The 21470-nt window shown below is 43.4% G+C and overlaps 3 non-coding genes across 3 annotated transcripts; 1 reads left to right on the forward strand and 2 right to left on the reverse strand.

The window, feature by feature from the left end:
- Window positions 1-1634: 1634 nt before the first annotated feature.
- Window positions 1635-1825, forward strand: LOC114910796 (U2 spliceosomal RNA). The gene has a single exon (XR_003797801.1). It is a non-coding gene; the product is annotated as a U2 spliceosomal RNA (small nuclear RNA).
- A 9143-nt stretch (window positions 1826-10968) lies between these two features.
- Window positions 10969-11159, reverse strand: LOC114910802 (U2 spliceosomal RNA). The gene has a single exon (XR_003797807.1). It is a non-coding gene; the product is annotated as a U2 spliceosomal RNA (small nuclear RNA).
- A 4701-nt stretch (window positions 11160-15860) lies between these two features.
- LOC114910803 (U2 spliceosomal RNA) lies at window positions 15861-16051 on the reverse strand. Its single transcript, XR_003797808.1, has one exon. It is a non-coding gene; the product is annotated as a U2 spliceosomal RNA (small nuclear RNA).
- Window positions 16052-21470: the final 5419 nt, after the last annotated feature.

Consider the following 21470-nt stretch of genomic DNA (forward strand, 5'->3'; position numbering starts at 1 on the left):
TAACCGGGTTCGGACACAAGGACGAATCCAGGCACAGTAAATTTGAAACCTGTCGTATGAATTACCGCATGCATCGCTGTGTGCAGTGTAATCGTCCGTTCTGAGGGTTTTGTGTTCAACGTTGTCTACTGACACAGGCTTTTTTTTCCCCGCGGTTCGTGCCGCAGAGAAAATAAATTATTTTTGTTCCAGCTAACTAAGGATCCACTTGGACAGAATCGCTCTAAATTTCAGCCCCGTGACTGGTTAAGACAAAAAACAAATTCCATTCTTGGTTGCAAAGGGACCTGTCTTAGGGTAGGTCCTTCTGTCCAAAGCAGAAGATATTTCCAGGCTCACTTATGTTACCTCTTCAGTACATTTAGATAGCAAAGCTGCCAAAGCAATCGACCAGCTGCGCTTCAATTTTTTTGTGGAAAAACCAAGTACACTGTATGCAGAAGTCTGTTATTATTAACTCATGTGTGAATGGTGGCCTTGAGTTCTTAGACTTTTCTACATTGAATTTGACTCTTAAGATTAAGTGGATAAAACAATTTTTGGAGAAACAATGCCTCCATCTGGAATTTCATTTCGAAATTTGTTTTTGACCAAATCGGTGGTCTCCCATATCTCCTGATGTGCAATTACAATATAGAGAACTTACCGGTTAAGCTGTCAGCCTTTCACAAACAGGCTCTGTTAGCATGGAAGTTAATTTACAAGCACAATTTTTTCTCTGCACCGGTACTATATTTGGAACAATGGTGAGGTCCTGTATATTACATTTACATTACATTTATTACATTACAGGTTAGAGTTTTTTTTTTCTTTTTTTTCTCCCGGAGGAGCTGGTTTGACAGAAATATCCTTCTAGCTGATGACCTCACAAGGAGATCTTATGAGCTACACTGAATTTGTGTCATATTTTCGGTTTCATGTCTCAAAGAAAGAGTTTGGCCTGGTGAGGGAGCGAATCCGGTCGATACTCCCTTGTGGAAGGATCTGTTTCTTACAGTCTTCTAGAAATAATAACAGAGCTGTTCGTTCTTTGTTTCACAAAGAAGTTGCCACCTTACCTTATGTCATCTGCGTATTGAAATAGCTTTGTTAACAATGTCCCGTGGGAGAAAGTTTGGCTGCCACTCATAAATACTTCTTAACAAACAAGGTTAAGGAAATCTCTTTTAAGATTATACACAAATTGTACCCTGTAGAGCATTTTTAATTCTGGATTAATGTTCTTGTATTGTGAGTGTTTGAATTGTTTAATTTAAAAAAATAAAAACAAATAACAGTAACAACGCGTCGCGCGAAAAAATCGCGCGCGCTTCGCAACACCCGGAAGAGTTTATCGGGTCACGGTACTGAACACGTGACGTGTGCAGCGATGTACGGAAATGGAGTGCGTGCGTGCGTGCATGCGTGCGTGCGTGCGTGCGTGCATCTGTTGAATTATGGGATATTTGTACATTTTTCCCAAAACGAGACTGTTCGTACAAACTGCCCCTTTTCAGAATTATATTACACGTATGCGCTGAGCTGTGTTTTGCCGCTGTGCTGCGAGTCACTGAGTTCGCGGTGCGCTAACACACGTTCCCGTGCATTGGACCCGCATGGCCCGAAATATCCCTCCTGGGCGACCGGTTCTCGGCATCGCTTCTCGGCCTTTTGGCTAAGATCAAGTGTAGTATCTGTTCTTATCAGTTTAATATCTGATACGTCCCCTATCTGGGGACCATATATTAAATTGATTTTTGGAACAGGGAGATGGAATAGGGGCTTGCTCCGTCCACTCCACGCATCGACCTGGTATTGCAGTATCTCCAGGAACGGTGCACTCCCCCTCTTCTGGTTCAAAAATAGCTTTCTACAATTTTGTTCTATATTCTTATGTAGTAGTGTCTTTTTTTTTTTTTCTCTTTCTCTATTTCCTGCAGTACTCTGTTTGGACACAAGGGGATGTTCTCTCTCTTCATTGCTCTACTCATAATTATATATTTTCAGGGGATTCTTGAAGACTTTTTTTCTCAGTCTTTATTTAACAAATCACACACAATACAAGACCATTAATTCAGAACAGTCAACCTAGTCAGGGGGAAATACAAAAGAAAGAATTCCTTAAAATTATGAAATATACCCATAACTAGACATAACATCAACACCTTAAAAATATAACACTAATAAACAGTCTTAATGGCCTTCTTATTGTTATACCCATTGATAATGTTTATGTACTGCTTAGCTTCTTTAAGAAAAACAGAAAAGATTATTGAAAGATTATTGATTTGGTTATTGAAGGAAATCAATCTGGGTTTATTAGTAAGTAACAGGCATATTTTCAATAATATAAGATTGGCCTAGACCTTGTTGATTATCCAAATTTTGTTGTAGATGATAGCTTTATATTGTTTTTGGATTTCCACAAGGCTTTTGATACTGTTGAGCACCCTGAGCACAGCTGTTCGGTCTTTTGTTTCAGAAAGAAGTTGCCACCTTACCTTATGTCACTGCTTACTGGAATACCTTTGTTAACAATGTCCCATGGTAGAACGTTTGGCTGCCACTCACAAAAACATCTAAACAAACAAGGTAAAGGAAATCACTTTCAAAATTATACACAAATTGTACTCTGTCAAGCATTTTCATAGAAGATTCAAGGATGTGATTGATGTAAGTTTTTCTGATAAGAACAGATAAATAAAGTTATCAATAATACACACAACCAAAGCAAACATTAAAAATCCACAATCAATCAAACAAACCCAAAACCATTTTCCTACAGTTGGTCAACAAAATTACTAAACAACCATCACATAGAATACATTGTCAAGACAAAGTCTTTCCCATAACAATCCCCTTTCTGGCTTCAAAAAATATAACTGGCCCATGTCTTCCCCACACCAGCATACCCACAAAAGGACTGTCCCCCAATAGCAGCTCAACCAAAGTCATCACATCATATACATGCTTCCTTCAAAACACATAAAATACTTCTAAATTACAGTATAAAACTTGATCATACCCCTAAAAACAAATAAATACAAAACAGACATACACAGATACAAGAAAGTACAATATGTTTTAAAAGAATGCAGTTCCATAAAGCACGTGTCCAACCTCAGAGCTTCAGACATTTGTCCACAGCGTCGGCATAGGTGGGTTTCCTGTGAGGGCAGTTACGGGCAAGATGATCTTCACATAAAATACTTCTAAATTACAGTATAAAACATTTATCCATGAGGTCTTTCCATCTGTCTTTTGGTTTGGTCCAGAGGTTGCTTTACTTACCTTGGGGGACAGTCCCTTCATGATATTATCAAAAGTCAATGCCATCTCGCCATCTAACTCTTTTCCCGCCAAATGGAATGCGGGCAGCAGACGGAGGACCGTTGAAAAACACAGCCCGTTTTTATTGGAGACCCCAACTGTAATGGTAATTTATTTTATTCTAACCAGCCACCCTTCTGCCAAGTGTGTCAGGGGTTTGGGCATACGGGGGCTGAGTGCACCAATATGCGGTGCAATAACTGTTTGGAAAAAGGTCATATGGCTAGAGATTGCAATGGTCCACACACATGTAATATCTGCGCGGCAGAAGATCATCTTGCCCGTAACTGCTCTCACAGGAAATGTGATAATATCATCGCTTCTCGGCCGTTTGGCTAAGATCATTCTTGCCACAAGGTGCTGCTGTGTAGTTTAGAGAGGATAGGGGTGATCCTGGTGCATGTCCAGTAGGTGGCTTATCCGCTGCTGGCATGGGGTGAGCCTCTATCCTCTGGAAGGCTTTTATTTTCTTTTGGGTAGCCCAGCAATCCTAAAGCGTGTCTAGTGGGTGGCATGACCGCTGCTGTCACGGGGTGAGCTGGAGTTTTTGTTTCCTAAATCCCTTCTTTTAGCTTTATGTTAGCTTAAATATGACACTTTCACCAAGGATTTCATCTGCAAGGGAGGAATCTTTGATGGGTACGCCATTGAAGAATGCAGATGGACTTTATTTGGTAAAGTTATCAATAATACACAACCAAAACACATTAAAATCCACAATCCAACAAACCCAATACCATTTTCCTACAGTTGGTCAACAAAGATGCTAAGCAACCATTACATAAAACACATTGTCAAGACAAAGTCTTTCCCATGACAATCCCTTTCTGACATCAAGAAATATAACTGACTCATGTCTTCCCCACACCAACATACCCAAAAGGACTGTCCCCCAGTAGCAGCTCAGCTGAAGTCATCATCTTAATACATGCTTCCTTCAAAACACATAAAATACTTCTAAATTACACCATAAAACTTGGTCATACCCCTAAAACCAGACAAATAAATACAGAACAAACATACATATAAATAATCAATATAAAACTCAGTGCACAAAAACACATAGTAAAACAAAACCATTAAAATCTATGAGTAACACTTATACAAATAACCCATATAAGTTAAAAATATTAGTTAAAAGTGCACAAACCCAAACCACTAAAATCTGTGAATAAATACTGCACAACTAAAAAAACCACACAAACAAATATAAAAAAAATAAATATACAAAGGAGTAAGATACAAGAAAGTACAATATGTTTTAAAAGAATACAGTTCCATAACGCAAACGTCCATCCTCAGAGCTTCAGACCCATTTATCCACGAGGTCTTTCCATCTGTCTTTTGCCTCGTGGTAGCCCCAGGCAATCCAATTCTGCTTTATTCTGAACTTCAGTTCAGCTCGAATCTTCAAAAAGACACCGTAAGCTCCCATTTTCAACCCCTTTCGGACAAGGTTAATATGTGCATTCCACAATTCTTTCTTTGTCAAACTCACAATCAACTAAATCCTACCAGAGGTTGCCTTACTTGCCTTGGGGGACAGTCCCTTCATGATATTATCAAAGGTCAGTGCAGTCGGGACGTCCGGTCAACCCGTACCTGTAAAGTTTCTCCATCACGGGTAATCTATCGTGAAGACACTGCCAGTTTAAGTCCTGCAGCCTGTCGTCAAGCCCTTTTGGCTGAATTCGGGCCCAAATATCTTCCCCAAGGCCTAACATCACTCGCGTTCCCCTCCCCTCCAACAAGGCATTATATAACACCCTGTGCTTGAGGAGGGTATTTGCGTCAGTGTCTCTCGGAATGATCTTGCTCCATTTCACCATCTGTTTGTAGTGATCCGGCAGAGACTCGGCCTTTGGTCCAGCATTGGACCATGAATTCACCAAATGGCGCAACGAGAAAGACAGCCAGAGGCGAATAAAATGTTGGTGCGGGTGCTCCAGGGGAGCTGCCAGACGGAAACAGTGCTGCGCAAAAAAAAAGGCAATCAAATTTTAGGGGGAAATCAGGAACCCCCTTCCGCCCCTGTCCGTCCCTAGATACATCACCTCCCTCCTCACAAACTCATGCCTTCCACCCCATACCAAGCCGAACACATCTTTCACAAATCCTTTCCTTAAATTGCGAGGCATGGGGTAGACATGAGCTAAGTAAAGTAAGGTCGGGAGGACATCAACTTTCAGAATCAATGTTTTACCCAGGAAGGACAGGGACCTTGCCTTCCACAACCCCATCTTCCGTCTAGCTATTGCGAGACGCTCCTCCCAGTTGACCCGGGCTGCTCGTTTCGAGAGAAAACTTACACCCAGCACTCTGAGGGGACCTCTACAGAGCGAAAGGCCGCCAAAAGTGTCTTCTCGCGCTCCCCAGAATCCAAAGTACTTTACCTCCGTCTTCCCGAGGTTGAGCGCCGAACCCGAGGCCCTACCGAACGTCTGAGATAGGCGCAATGCCTGGGCGAGCGAGCGGTCAGAGCACACAAACAGGACTGTGTCATCTGCATATTGGGCCAACTTAACAGTCCTGCCACCACCTCCTGGAATGTGCAACCCATCTATTCCCGGGTGGGCCCGAATTGCCGCCGCCAACGGCTCCACATACAAAACATAGAGAAGGGGAGACAGCGGACACCCCTGTCTAACCCCACTCGTCTGGGGCAACCACTCCCCAAGAGAGCCGTTAATCATAACCTGGCTACCGACATCATTATAAAGTGTTCGGACCCACGCGAGAAAGGTGGGGCTCAATCCCAATCTGCCCAAAACATTGAACATAAAAGTATGGTCCACACGATCAGACGCCTTCTCCTGGTCCAGACTGACCAGTGCTAGGGGAATATTTCGATCGTATCTCTGATAAGATGTAAATTCCAAATTGCCGAACGCCCGGGAACCCCGCACGTCTGGTCTTCGTGGACCAGGAGAGTCATCACCTTCCTCAGACGCTCGGTCAGGATTTTAGCAATTAACTTTACATCAACACACAGCATGGTCAGGGGCCTCCAGTTGCCCAGGTCGGCTCTATCGCCTTTCTTATGCAACAAGGATAGAACCCCCGACCTCATGCTGTCCGTCAGCTTACCTCGGGTCAACACTTCTTTGACAACCTCAAGGAAGACAGGACTCAAGACATCCCAAAATGTGGAACAGAATTCCACCGGCAGTCCGTCCAAGCCTGGGATTTTCCTCCGGTTCATTCTGGAGAGCACGTCAGACAGTTCCCCCAGAGTGATGGGTGCCTCCAGGCAAGCCCGGGACTCAGCCGGGAGGGTCGCCCGCAAATGTTGTAAAAAGGAATCCCCTGTGACAGGGTCAGTTTCCCTTCCCTTAAAAAGTTTCATAAAATTCTGTAGCAACCCCAATCATCCCGGCCGTATCCTTAACTAGTTCTCCTTGCCCAGTACGCAGAGAAATAAAACCTCTATCATGTTGAAAGCCCGTCGTTTTATTAAAGGAGAAAGAGGAACATTTTTCACTTTCCTCCAATTCTCTTACTCGGGCTCATGTAAGGAGTGCACTAGCTTCCTGGTCATACAGTAGTCTTAATTTTGCCTTTAATTCCGCTTCTCTGTCACTATTAAAATCCTTTCCATTGTTATAGTGGGCATAGAGCTTTTCCAACTTTTTCTCCACTTTCCGCATTGCTCTGCAAGATCGAGCTCTCCTACGAACACAGTACTGCCTAGTAATGGTTCGTACCTTCGTTTTGGTGTCTTCCCACCAATCCGAAACCGAGCCACAGAAAGATTTGAGCTCCTGCCATACCTTAAAATGCTTATAAAAAAGGTCCCTATACTCTTTCTCCTTTAAAACATCTACATTCAGTTTCCAGTACCCAGGACCATGCAACGGAGCCTCTATGGAAACCGTAGCCTCTACCATCAAATGGTCCGTCAGCCAATGAGGAGAGAGGTGGACCCGTTTAAAAACAACAGAGTCGGAAGCCAAAATATAATCTAGGCGACTTTGTGCTCCTCTACTATTAGACCAGGTAATGCCTGGATGACTGGGGTTGCATACTTTAAAACCATCAGAAAGACTAAATCTGAGCATAAAATTCTTAAAATGTTTGATGCTGACATCCTCTTTACCCTCCAGATATATATTAAAATCTCCCCCGATTGTTAAGTGCCTTCTACAGACACAAAAAGGGGGTCAACTCCTCCAAAAGAGATATGCGGGATGCGGCCTCTACCGGAGCATAGACACACATCGCCCGGATGTGTTGTCCCCTCCAGGTGGCGTCCACTCCCAATACTCTACCCTGTAAAACTGTAAACGTGCTTACATTCTCAAAACTCCGTTCTCCGAAAAGAATGCCTACACCTGTTGAGTGGACGCCACCCACACTCCAGTATGATCTACCTTTCCTCCACCCTGAAGAGAAAATGGCCACATCCCGCTGATCTCGAAGGTGAACTTCCTGTAAAAAACATAGCTGGAAGGCAGAGGATGCAAGCCTATCAAACATTGCTGCCCTTTTCAAAACGTTCTTCAATCCTGTGACATTTAAGGTTAAAATTCTAAAATCAGCCATAAAAGGGACAAATTAAATAATTAACCAACCATAAGAACGGTAAAACCCTACTAAAATTCATTAAAAACAAAATCATTTCCCTCCCACCATTTCTATCATACTCTGGAAATCTACAGCAACATATGGCTGCTCACTGATATCCTCATTCTGGTCCAAATAAAGAGGGGAACTCATCATATTGTAGGGGGGTGCAGTCACAACCGGCCAATCCATGTGGCTTCCCCTACCAGCAAACACTGATCTCGGTCCTCCTCCATCTTTGCTGCTGGCTTTTCTTCTTTCCTGCTCACCCCCTCCTCTTTTCTGCTCTTCTTGTGTTCCTTTGGAGTAGGGCCTTTACTCCTTTTCCTATTTGTATCCTTTGGGGTACTCTGGGCTGGTTAGAATAAAATAAATAGCCCTTGCTTGTGCCTAAATTAAAAACAGCGGGTGGGTGGCAAAACCTTGTGGGTCAGGGAGCAAACGAACCCGAAACTACCTTTTTCCATTCCAAAAGCCAAGTTCATCCCTCATATCTTTATGACCAAGCAGGACTTCAACATACTTCCGTAAAAATTCTCATATAGACTCCACCATAATAAAAGGGTTAAAAACATGCACAGTCACTGTGAGCTGGTTGTTAACCCAACGGTTCTCAACGTCGTAAAATTTCAATACAGGATGATCAGCGAGAGTCCTACAACTCTCAATCATCCTTTTAAAACCAGCTTCTGTTGTCAAAGTAACATCGAAGAACCGCGGCGGGTTATTCCGTTGAATACAGATAACATCCTCCACAGTAAGGCCCAGAAGACCCAAAATTACCTCTTTTATAAAGGTAAGTCTATCATGGAAGTCTCTATCTTCCTCCTGGGATCTCCAATAAAAACGGGCTGTGTTTTTCAACGGTCCTCCATCTGCTGCCCGCATTCCATTTGGCGGAAAAGAAGTTCTGCCAGTATTCGTTGTTCTCTCCAATGGTCCATCTGCATTCTTCAATGGCGTACCCATCAAAGATTCCTCCCTTGCAGATGAAATCCTTGGTGAAAGTGTCATATTTAAGCTAACATAAAGCTAAAAGAAGGGATTTAGGAAACAAAAACTCCAGCTCACCCCGTGACAGCAGCGGTCATGCCACCCACTAGACACGCTTTAGGATTGCTGGGCTACCCAAAAGAAAATAAAAGCCTTCCAGAGGATAGAGGCTCACCCCATGCCAGCAGCGGATAAGCCACCTACTGGACATGCACCAGGATCACCCCTATCCTCTCTAAACTACACAGCAGCACCTTGTGGCAAGAATGATCTTAGCCAAACGGCCGAGAAGCGATGATATTATCACATTTCCTGTGAGAGCAGTTACGGGCAAGATGATCTTCTGCCGCGCAGATATTACATGTGTGTGGACCATTGCAATCTCTAGCCATATGACCTTTTTCCAAACAGTTATTGCACCGCATATTGGTGCACTCAGCCCCCGTATGCCCAAACCCCTGACACACTTGGCAGAAGGGTGGCTGGTTAGAATAAAATAAATTACCATTACAGTTGGGGTCTCCAATAAAAACGGGCTGTGTTTTTCAACGGTCCTCCGTCTGCTGCCCGCATTCCATTTGGCGGGAAAAGAGTTAGATGGCGAGATGGCATTGACTTTTGATAATATCATGAAGGGACTGTCCCCCAAGGTAAGTAAAGCAACCTCTGGACCAAACCAAAAGACAGATGGAAAGACCTCATGGATAAATGTTTTATACTGTAATTTAGAAGTATTTTATGTGAAGATCATCTTGCCCGTAACTGCCCTCACAGGAAACCCACCTATGCCGACGCTGTGGACAAATGTCTGAAGCTCTGAGGTTGGACACGTGCTTTATGGAACTGCATTCTTTTAAAACATATTGTACTTTCTTGTATCTGTGTATGTCTGTTTTGTATTTATTTGTTTTTAGGGGTATGATCAAGTTTTATACTGTAATTTAGAAGTATTTTATGTGTTTTGAAGGAAGCATGTATATGATGTGATGACTTTGGTTGAGCTGCTATTGGGGGACAGTCCTTTTGTGGGTATGCTGGTGTGGGGAAGACATGGGCCAGTTATATTTTTTGAAGCCAGAAAGGGGATTGTTATGGGAAAGACTTTGTCTTGACAATGTATTCTATGTGATGGTTGTTTAGTAATTTTGTTGACCAACTGTAGGAAAATGGTTTTGGGTTTGTTTGATTGATTGTGGATTTTTAATGTTTGCTTTGGTTGTGTGTATTATTGATAACTTTATTTATCTGTTCTTATCAGAAAAACTTACATCAATCACATCCTTGAATCTTCTATGAAAATGCTTGACAGAGTACAATTTGTGTATAATTTTGAAAGTGATTTCCTTTACCTTGTTTGTTTAGATGTTTTTGTGAGTGGCAGCCAAACGTTCTACCATGGGACATTGTTAACAAAGGTATTCCAGTAAGCAGTGACATAAGGTAAGGTGGCAACTTCTTTCTGAAACAAAAGACCGAACAGCTGTGCTCAGGGTGCTCAACAGTATCAAAAGCCTTGTGGAAATCCAAAAACAATATAAAGCTATCATCTACAACAAAATTTGGATAATCAACAAGGTCTAGGCCAATCTTATATTATTGAAAATATGCCTGTTACTTACTAATAAACCCAGATTGATTTCCTTCAATAACCAAATCAATAATCTTTCAATAATCTTTTCTGTTTTTCTTAAAGAAGCTAAGCAGTACATAAACATTATCAATGGGTATAACAATAAGAAGGCCATTAAGACTGTTTATTAGTGTTATATTTTTAAGGTGTTGATGTTATGTCTAGTTATGGGTATATTTCATAATTTTAAGGAATTCTTTCTTTTGTATTTCCCCCTGACTAGGTTGACTGTTCTGAATTAATGGTCTTGTATTGTGTGTGATTTGTTAAATAAAGACTGAGAAAAAAAGTCTTCAAGAATCCCCTGAAAATATATAATTATGAGTAGAGCAATGAAGAGAGAGAACATCCCCTTGTGTCCAAACAGAGTACTGCAGGAAATAGAGAAAGAGAAAAAAAAAAAAAGAAAAAAAGACACTACTACATAAGAATATAGAACAAAATTGTAGAAAGCTATTTTTGAACCAGAAGAGGGGGAGTGCACCGTTCCTGGAGATACTGCAATACCAGGTCGATGCGTGGAGTGGACGGAGCAAGCCCCTATTCCATCTCCCTGTTCCAAAAATCAATTTAATATATGGTCCCCAGATAGGGGACGTATCAGATATTAAACTGATAAGAACAGATACTACACTTGATCTTAGCCAAAAGGCCGAGAAGCGATGCCGAGAACCGGTCGCCCAGGAGGGATATTTCGGGCCATGCGGGTCCAATGCACGGGAACGTGTGTTAGCGCACCGCGAACTCAGTGACTCGCAGCACAGCGGCAAAACACAGCTCAGCGCATACGTGTAATATAATTCTGAAAAGGGGCAGTTTGTACGAACAGTCTCGTTTTGGGAAAAATGTACAAATATCCCATAATTCAACAGATGCACGCACGCACGCACGCACGCATGCACGCACGCACGCACTCCATTTCCGTACATCGCTGCACACGTCACGTGTTCAGTACCGTGACCCGATAAACTCTTCCGGGTGTTGCGAAGCGCGCGCGATTTTTTCGCGCGACGCGTTGTTACTGTTATTTGTTTTTATTTTTTTAAATTAAACAATTCAAACACTCACAATACAAGAACATTAATCCAGAATTAAAAATGCTCTACAGGGTACAATTTGTGTATAATCTTAAAAGAGATTTCCTTAACCTTGTTTGTTAAGAAGTATTTATGAGTGGCAGCCAAACTTTCTCCCACGGGACATTGTTAACAAAGCTATTTCAATACGCAGATGACATAAGGTAAGGTGGCAACTTCTTTGTGAAACAAAGAACGAACAGCTCTGTTATTATTTCTAGAAGACTGTAAGAAACAGATCCTTCCACAAGGGAGTATCGACCGGATTCGCTCCCTCACCAGGCCAAACTCTTTCTTTGAGACATGAAACCGAAAATATGACACAAATTCAGTGTAGCTCATAAGATCTCCTTGTGAGGTCATCAGCTAGAAGGATATTTCTGTCAAACCAGCTCCTCCGGGAGAAAAAAAAGAAAAAAAAAACTCTAACCTGTAATGTAATAAATGTAATGTAAATGTAATATACAGGACCTCACCATTGTTCCAAATATAGTACCGGTGCAGAGAAAAAATTGTGCTTGTAAATTAACTTCCATGCTAACAGAGCCTGTTTGTGAAAGGCTGACAGCTTAACCGGTAAGTTCTCTATATTGTAATTGCACATCAGGAGATATGGGAGACCACCGATTTGGTCAAAAACAAATTTCGAAATGAAATTCCAGATGGAGGCATTGTTTCTCCAAAAATTGTTTTATCCACTTAATCTTAAGAGTCAAATTCAATGTAGAAAAGTCTAAGAACTCAAGGCCACCATTCACACATGAGTTAATAATAACAGACTTCTGCATACAGTGTACTTGGTTTTTCCACAAAAAAATTGAAGCGCAGCTGGTCGATTGCTTTGGCAGCTTTGCTATCTAAATGTACTGAAGAGGTAACATAAGTGAGCCTGGAAATATCTTCTGCTTTGGACAGAAGGACCTACCCTAAGACAGGTCCCTTTGCAACCAAGAATGGAATTTGTTTTTTGTCTTAACCAGTCACGGGGCTGAAATTTAGAGCGATTCTGTCCAAGTGGATCCTTAGTTAGCTGGAACAAAAATAATTTATTTTCTCTGCGGCACGAACCGCGGGGAAAAAAAAGCCTGTGTCAGTAGACAACGTTGAACACAAAACCCTCAGAACGGACGATTACACTGCACACAGCGATGCATGCGGTAATTCATACGACAGGTTTCAAATTTACTGTGCCTGGATTCGTCCTTGTGTCCGAACCCGGTTAGTTCAAAGGCTGGAAAGGGTGGCAGGTGTACAGCATCCACGCTAGTGTCACTGAAAATATTGGTGTAGCCGGTGGTCAAACTTTGCTCTTTGCTCTACAACCACAGTAGTAAATGCATTACAACAAAACCGTGAAATCGTGTTCTCATTTTTGCAGTAAAACCGATGAATGCTTAAGGAAAACAAATGAAAACAATCTATGATGACAATCCACAAGAACATCTAGTAATTTGTGTGGAGCGGCACAGTGAGTAGCACCTGCTGTCTCACAGCACCTGGGTGGTGCGAGAACACATGGGTTCGATCCCTGCTCTGTCTGTGTGGAGTTTGCATGTTCTCCCGGTGTCTGCGTGGGTTTCCTCCCACAGTCCAAAGACGTGCTGTTTGGGTTCCCCCATAGTGTGTGAGTGATAGCGACAGTGTTCCACTGATGCATGGATGAGTGACTCAGTGTAAGTAGTGTATCTAGCAGTGTAAGTCACCTTGGTGAGTAAGGTGTATGGGCTCATAACACTACATAGTATCCACTGGAAGCTGCTTTGGAGAAAAGCGTCTGCTAAACAAGTAAATGTAATTCAACAGCAGAATGGAATAGCTTCGAACAGCATGAATAATTTTCATTGTGAAACTAGTAGTATTTTGTATGTATATCAATGTTTACATTTCAATGCATTCCATTGCCATGCAAATATCGGAATGCTAATACATCTTGTCTATTGACTAGTGTTTCCACTTGCCCCAAATCTCCCTGCCTTCATTCTGATCAAGGTGTGACTAAGGAATGAGAGCCACTGCTAAAAAGGAGACACACCCACCAAGCTGGCCACTGCAGAGGAACAAGAACAAAAAAGAAAAAGAAAAGCTTCAGTGAGAACTACAAACAACCATACACAACCAAATAAGCTGAATTTGCATTACATGTATTCAGTTAACAGATGCTTTTCTCCAAAGCGACGTACATCTCCGAGAACAATACCAAAGTACATTACATCAAGAGAAGGAGAGATCTGCATGGAGGCACGTGATTCTAGAGTACACAAGATGCAAACAACTGCGGATCCAGTCCAGTACTGATCCTACAACCAAATGACAGATTCATAAAACCTGCACTCCACCAGATAATGTGTGCATACGTCACATCCTTGATTCAGACTGAAGAGAACACACACTCACAGAACAAAACTAACACACACACACACACACACACACACCAGGACTCCATGCAACACCTGTTTTAGTTTACTTCTTCATACTGTATGTGTAAAAGCACACTCTTCTGGTGAAATTTGTGTTCAATATATGATATATGAAAATACAGATAACACCCTGAACAGTTAAAATGTTCACCGATATAGACTTTCTACGGATTTGTTATTGTTACAATTCCCAGCATTGTTGCAGTTCACTTAAAACTGTCACTACAGACCTAGGTTTGGGGTACTTTGTAAAATTTCTCTTGATTTCACATGACAGGAATTTGTAGTTCCTCTATGCAGAATGGTCTGACTGAAAATAATAATAATAAAAAAAAAAAACTGTTACAATCATCCCTAGTCTCCCCTAACCAATTTTACTGTATTAAAGAAATGGAAACGGTCAAATTAAAAATTAGGCAGACAGGTCAAAGTAAATAAAAAGCTGAACAATTAATATTTGCGAACATGGAGTACAGTACATCTGCAACACAAAAGACGCTAGCATTACTACAACACCCCCCACCCCTTCAAAAGGAATCCCATCGGCACAAATATCCCTCTATCCCTCAAAGTCTAAATTTGCCTGCCTCCATAAACACGAGGAAAAGACAGAGTCTCTTGCGGTCCTCCTATAAACTATCACTCAGCCACAACCCCGAAAGCCCCCAACAATTTGGTCAAAAGGAAGCCCTCAACTGTCCCCATGGCCTGGACACCCAAAGCCCAGGGCTGTCACTAATGAGGAATTCCACCCAATTACATCTCCCTTAAAGACCCTTCTCATACCTTGTTAGTTCCTCTGCTGTCCCTCTCAGTCTTCCTCTCCTGAAGCGCTGCAGGCAACGCTCCCTCGTCGGCCAGCAAGTGCAGGGAGGAACAAGTGAGCTTGTGCCCCATCTCCAATCGCAGGTGAAAAATCTGCCTCGGCCCAGGTGTGTTAAGGTCTTTCAGGCTACTCCTCCTCGGCCACCTTCAGGACCCACTGTCCAGGGAGGCCCTCCTGCAGTTTTCCAGCTGATGTCCCACATCCTCTGCAGCCTGGTCAGCCCTCCTCCTCCTCCTTGTTAATATTCAGAAGGCCCTTCAGCAAAGGAAAAGTCCTGGTGCCCTGATGATCAACCAAGGAAAACATATATCATCTGTTCTGGGCCCCCAATTCCTGCTCCCAAGGCCATCACTTCTCATTTTCCAGTACCCCCTGCCAAAGGCCCACATGACAGAGCAATACTGTAGGAGAACTGCATAAAGGGGGTCCAGACAAAGCCCCCTCTTTTAAAATACAAAGTGGGACAAAACCTTCCTAATTAAATAAAAAAGCCCCTGTTTTTGCACTGTATTGCCATTTAATACCATTATAATTAGAATGAAAAATATAAATGTAGTAACTTAATACTGAAGTAGTCCTAGGAAGAGGGTGGGCTAGCACAGCGGGTTTGGCCAGGTCCTGTTCTCTGGTGGCTCTGGGGTTCGAGTCCCGCTTGGGATGTCTTGTGATGGATTAGCATCCCCTCCCCCTCCAGCTTTATGCCCTGTGTTGCCAGGTTGGGCTCCGGCTCGCTGTGACCCGGCTTGGGACAAACAGCTTCAGCTAGCGTACGAGCGCATACTCTCACCTCTCTTATACAGCTAACTGAATAGCTATATGTTACTATAAATGTTTTTAATATCATACCTCAACCACATTCCCTTCAATTAACTTAAAACTCATAAAAGGATGAACTACATATGTAAAAGTTAGTTTAACAGGTGTTTTGTCTTTTTGTAATGAGACCTTACTATCAAATGTAAATTGTACAAACAAAATTTAACCAAAAAAAAAAAAAATGTTAAGAAGTAGGTGCTTAGTATAAATCTGTCATTGAACCAGAAAAGGGGGAGTGCACCGTTCCTGGAGATACTGCAATACCAGGTCGATGCGTGGAGTGGACGGAGCAAGCCCCTATTCCATCTCCCTGTTCCAAAAATCAATTTAATATATGGTCCCCAGATAGGGGACGTATCAGATATTAAACTGATAAGAACAGATACTACACTTGATCTTAGCCAAAAGGCCGAGAAGCGATGCCGAGAACCGGTCGCCCAGGAGGGAAATTTCGGGCCATGCGGGTCCAATGCACGGGAACGCGTGTTAGCGCACTGCGAACTCAGTGACTCGCAGCACAGCGGCAAAACACAGCTCAGCGCATACGTGTAATATAATTCTGAAAAGGGGCAGTTTGTACGAACAGTCTCGTTTTGGGAAAATGTACAAATATCCCATAATTCAACAGGTGCACGCACGCACGCACGCACGCACGCACGCACTCCATTTCCGTACGTCGCTGCACACGTCACGTGTTCTTTTACGAAATCTACCGTGGCGGGAAAACTCAGGCAAATACAAACGCCTGCGCGTGTACAAAGACAGTCAGATTTTTAAAGAAACTACCACATATCCCAGAATTCAACAAAGCCTATCCGTCGCTCAACGTGCACGTGACGTTGACGGGGGCGCGCGGTAGAAAGCCGCCCCACCGCGGCGTCACGCAGAGCGGCGGAGGCGTTTCGGTCTAATTCACAACACAGAGACAGAAATATCAAAGAGCAGACACTTCTCGCACTCTCGTTCGTATTTACATTTACGCGGAGCACTCTTTTGATGTACAAAAGTTAATTAGACATAAGCTAAACAGCCTGGCACACGATTATCACACCTAAACTCTATTCTTGTCTACAGTCAGTCAGTCAGATACGAAGCCCGTACTACACACACACACACACACATATTTTCAGAACCGCTTGTCCCATATGGGGTCGCGGGGAACCGGAGCCTACTCGGCGACACAGGGCGCAGGGCCGGAGGAGGAGGGGACACACCCAGGACGGGACGCCAGTCCGTCGCAAGGCACCCCAAGCGGGACTCGAGCCCCAGACCCACTGGAGAGCAGGACCCGGGCCGGTCCAACCCACCCACTGCGCCACCGCACTACATACATGAGATTATTTAAATCCCTTCCAAAACGAGCTTTACGAAGGTTCAGCAAAGACTTAATGCCTTGTTGGACACAATCACTGATATGAAACAAAAAATACAGGTGACTAAGGAAGTGGCGACGGTATCGGGGCAGTGGCGACAGAAGTGAAATAAAGTCACAGTGTGAAGCGAGGGACCCCTAGCGGACACACAGCGGTACTGCACGCAACAAACACCTTCAAACCGCTTTACTAACTCAACCACAAACAACAATGACTTAAGCAGTAAAGACAAACAACGATAATGCACAAAATGTCCCATATTTAGGAGTGAAACGGACGTACCGATTAAAAGAGACATTTTAAATACACAAGCGCATCCACTGTGGCTATAGCAATTTGAAATGCTCACGCCAACACGTTTTAATACATGATGAAAGCAAATAATAATAAAAAGGTCCACGCGTTCGGTACAGTCGCCCGCAACACATCCATTTTACAAACGAGGACACGTTGTTAAACTGACCGAGGAACATTTTTACACAAACCAAACGTTTCCAACATTTCTTTCTTACTTGTTTATGTTTTCAATTTTTGTTTTCTACAAATAATGTTTTTCCTTCTCCGGTTAGAAACTCGACTAGTGTGTATAAACAGAACGGAGGACAAAACATACCTTCGCGACTTACAAGTTAAACTCGCAACAAACAGCACACTGTTAATTATAATGTAATACTTCATTAAATTTACGTCGCCTAAAATATTTCAAGTCAAGTTCTTTTACGAAGAAAAAACATTACACGCTGAACTCTTACTTAACAATGAATGAAGAAAGTTTATACTTACACTCGATTGCAGGACACAACGGATAAATCGTGCAGCTGAAGTCCGAATTAGTCCATCCCTCGGAATATTTTCTCCACAACAATGAGAGGTTAAAAAAAAAAAAAAAAAAACTGCGCTGCGGTCCACTGCTGCTGGCAAAGGGGCGGCGCGGGGCGGGCCGGGCTGGGGCCGGGGGAGTGGGGAGTGGGGGGCGGCCTACCTGCTCTCGCCCATGATCCCTTCGCAGAGATCGTCTCATCTCCTCTAACTCAAAGCAGATTTATTTAGGCTGGATGTCACTCATTCAATTCACGTAATAAAACATCACATAACCAATATTGCTCAGTGTTGCCTTTATTAGAAAAATTTAAAAAATAAATAAAGAAAGAAATCCACGTCACGCTTACCTTCCCAAGCCCCCCCCCGAACGTGACCGTAGTAGACGTGACGCAGCAGGTAGTAGTAGTACATGTACAGTACAGTATATCATATTGTACTACATGTGATGTAGATACGAGGCTACACATCACTGAGGCAAGTTGCGAGCAGTTCTTTAGAGCAGTTTTGGCCAAATTATGGGAACGAAACGGATTCCGCAGATGCTCAGATGTTTCTACAGCACACACACACACACACACACATTTTCAGAACCGCTTGTCCCTTACAGGGTCACGGGGAACCGGAGCCTACCCGGCAACACAGGGCGTAAGGCCAGAGGGGGAAGGGGACACACCCAGGACGGGACGCCAGTCCGTCACAAGGTACCCCAAGCGGGACTCGAACCCCAGACCCACCGGAGAGTAGGACTGCGGTCCAACCCACTGCGCCACCGCACCCCTCACATTTTCAGAACCGCTCGTCCCATACGGGGTCACGGGGAACCGGAGCCTACCCGGCAACACAGGGCGAAAGGCCGGAGGGGGAGGGGACATACCCAGGACGGGACGCCAGTCCGTCACAAGGCACCCCAAGCGGGACTCGAACCCCAGACCCACCGGAGAGCAGGACTGCGGTCCAACCCACTGCGCCACTGCGCCACCGCACCCCCTTGTTTCTACAGCAATAATGGCAAAAATTACTAACGCGCTAAAACCCATAAATCCCCGGTAAGGAACTACTTAGGAGACGAGCGCGGAAGTATACTGAGGAGTGCGGCTATTAGCACGACCGGCATTATTCGTCGCTATACTGCGCACTCGTTTCAGGCCGCGGTCCGAGAAGGACTGGGGAAAGGCGGGAAAAGCCCTGAGGGCATGTAAAGATGGCCAGTGGCTGTAGGCCACTGTTGAAGAAAAAAATGGGCATCATGTGTCTAGTATGAATGCGATCCTGATTTTAAACATCTGTCTTTCATGTGCACTTTTTAAATATATATTCTTTTCTTAAAAATCACTTGTACCTGAACACTGAAAGAAAAATAAAGCATGTAGGATGGTAATTATGTTTCACACATAGTACAGTGCCAAATGTGGCTACATGAAAGAGTACGCAATTTTGCTGTAAAATAATCTCACATTGCTCGTACAGTAGCTAGTTTAGGGTTGTCAACCGTTCCGTATATCAAGGGTTTAAGACTTACGTTCCATATTAAAACCTATTACTAGGGAACGCGGCTCGCCCCGTATTTTAACCTTTCACACCCAGAGACATCTAAAAGTGTTATATTACATATATTTATTGCATACATAAAGTTCGCATAAAAGTGTTAAAAGATTAGGAGAACAAATCGCAAAAATGGATGTGAAACAGGGCTACGTTGCTACGTTAATCAATCAGTCACTCGCCTCACGCAGAACTGGACTCACTGATCTCAAGTCCTTTTTCACAAGTCTTGCGAGAAGCGAGAAAATGTACTCGTGGAAAATAAAAAAAAAATAACGAGGAAAAAGAAGGGACTTTCTTCTTGTTTGCACTTTAACCCGGTCAGAATATTGCACTTTTGTTTGTGCTGTTCATAAAAGTTTGTGAAATGCACTCGACTTTCAATCAGTTGCTGTGCTTAAAAATACGCTTTTACCTTAATTTTTTTGAATTTGCGTCTGTTCATTAAAGTAAAAAAAAAACATCACTCAAAAGGACTCTGAGTCTGTTCCTCATCAGTTGTGTAACAAGTGTTAGAAATCGCCTAGGCAGACGCTATAGTGGTATGTGTGTAATGGTGGGTGAAACTTTAGAATGACACTGAAATTAATTTATATTTCACAACTGACATGTATGTCACTGAGCTACAAGCAAATGTGTCTCGGATTCATTTTAGCATTAATTCAGTCAAGCAGAGACTTCTTTTTTACACATATACATTAGCTACAAAGAAATTCCAGTTCCGAGTGTCCCTTATTATAAGGCTTATGCTGTACCTTATTTTCCTGTAAAGAACCCAAAAGTGTCCCTTATTTCCTTCTGCAGGGGTTGGCAACTCTACTCATTAATAATATCGCCGTCTTACAAGACACTCTTTTTAACAGGATTAAACCAACTAGCAAAATGGTTAGAGTATGGCCTGAGGGCGCAATCTTTCAACTGCAGGGCTGTTTTGAGCGCACAGAGTGGAATGTATTTGCCAGAAAGAACTCTAGAGCAATGCGCCTCATCCGTTTTGTCCTCCATTAAATACTGCATAGAGTAAGAATAAGAAACCCGTTTGTTCCCCAACCAGAAACCCTGGATGACCAAAGAGACCAGGAGTTTGCTGAAACAAAGAGATGCTGCTTACAGGGCAGGTGACACAGCAGCCTACAGTTTAGCCAGGACTAATCTAAAGCGAGGCGTTAATGCAGCAAACTTCAACCTTAAACTCAGGACTGAGGACCGTTTTAATAACAACAACAACCCCAACGTATGTGGCAAGGCATGCAAGCTCTCACAGACTACAAAAGGAATGATAATTTGCCGCCTATATATATAGTGATTTATCCATAGCAGAGGAACTTAACTCGCACTTTGCCCGCTTTGACAAAGACAGCAATAGTAGGGAAACAGTTACGCCTGCACTGCCACCTGACCAACATCCACTGCCGACACTGGACACGAACAAGGTTAGAAGGGTTCTGCGCAGTGTCAATGTGAGGAAAGCGGCTGGTCCTGATAGCGTCCCAGGGCGCGTACTTCGCGCATGCGCCGACCAGCTGACAGAAGTCTTCACCAGTATTTTTAAGCTCTCCTTGACCAGTGCCATTGTCCCTACCTGCCTCAAAACTACAACGACTGTGCCAAACAGCAAAATGTGAGTTGCCTGAATGACTATCGCCCGACTGCGCTTACAACCCTTGATATCCAAGTGCTTCGAGAAGCTGATTTTGGCACATATTGAAAACATCATCCCTGCCAGTCCGGATCAGTATCAGTTTGCCTATAAGGCAAACGGATCAACAGAGGATGCAATCAGCCTCGTCCTCCGCGCTGCCTTGGAGCACGTGCACGAGACGCACACATATGTCAGAATGCTCTTCGTTGACTTCAGTTCAGCCTTTAACACGGTCATCCCCAGCGTACTCGTGTCCAAACTCCGCAACCTAGGCCGAAGCACAGCCATCTGTAGGTGGACTCTGGACTTCCTGACCAGCCGTCCCCAGAACGTTAGGTTAGGAAACCACACATCCTCCACTCTCGCTCTGAACGCTGGTGTTCCGCAGGGATGTGCGTTGAGTCCTCTGCTGTATACACTCTTCACCCATGACTGTCAACAAACACCATTGTGAAGTTCGC

The sequence above is a fragment of the Scleropages formosus genome, chromosome 6 (genome assembly GCF_900964775.1).
Source record: "Scleropages formosus chromosome 6, fSclFor1.1, whole genome shotgun sequence".
Classification (NCBI taxonomy): domain Eukaryota; kingdom Metazoa; phylum Chordata; class Actinopteri; order Osteoglossiformes; family Osteoglossidae; genus Scleropages; species Scleropages formosus.